The sequence below is a fragment of the Octopus sinensis genome, unplaced genomic scaffold (genome assembly GCF_006345805.1).
Source record: "Octopus sinensis unplaced genomic scaffold, ASM634580v1 Contig12570_ERROPOS154238+, whole genome shotgun sequence".
Classification (NCBI taxonomy): domain Eukaryota; kingdom Metazoa; phylum Mollusca; class Cephalopoda; order Octopoda; family Octopodidae; genus Octopus; species Octopus sinensis.
In genome coordinates, this window is record NW_021832613.1 from 57,501 (window position 1) to 58,541 (window position 1,041).

A 1,041-nucleotide genomic window follows, 5' to 3' on the forward strand; every position below is an offset into this window, starting at 1 on the left:
TCGTGCTTCACCACCTCGTCCCAGGTTTTCCTGGGTCTGCCTCTCCCGCAGGTTCCCTCAACTGCTAGGGTGTGGCACTTTTTCACACAACTATCTTCATCCATTCTCGCCACATGACCATACCAGCGCAAACGTCCAGCTTTTCTCTCAAGGTACTTACACTCTGCCGAGTATGAGTACTGACATTACACATCCATCGGAGCATACTGGCTTCATTTCTTGCGAGCTTACGCATGTCCTCAGCAGTCACGGCCCATGTTTCACTGCCATGTAGCATGGCTGTTCGTACACACGCATCATACAGTCTGCCTTTCACTCTGTGCGAGAGGCCTTTTGTCAAAAGCAGAGGTAAGAGCTCTCTGAACTTTGCCCAAGCTATTCTTACTCTAGCAGTTACACTTTCAGCACACCCGCCCCCGCTGCTGACTTGGTCACCTAGGTAACGGAAACTATCAACTATTTCTAGTTTTACTCCCTGGAAAGTGACGGAAGTTGGTCTCAGAGCATTTTCAGTGTTTATTGTTCCTGAGCATCTGCTACATACAAAAACCATCTTCCTAGTTCGCCTTCCTTTGACATTGCTGCACATCTTATGTGTCCATAGCTTACACTTGGTGCATCTTATAGAGTTTCTACCTACACCTTTTCTACAGATTGAGCAGGGCCATCTACCTGAAGGCGTTTGTGATTTGTCTACCTTCCTACTGATTACGACTTTGGTTTTAGCTAGATTGACTCTGAGGCCCTTCGATTCTAATCCTTGTTTCCACACCTGAAACTTCTCCTCCAGTTCTGATAGCGACTCAGCAATTAGAGCAAGGTCATCAGCATAGAGGAGCTCCCAAGGGCATCCTGTCTTCAATTCCTCCGTTATTGCCTGGAGGACTATGATAAATAGGAGGGGGCTGAGGACTGAGCCTTGGTGGACCCCTACCTCTACCCGGAATTCTGCACTGTACTCGTTGCCAACCCTCACCTTACTAGCAGCGTCCCTGTACATGGCTTGCACAGCTCTCACTAACCATTCATCTATCCCTAGTT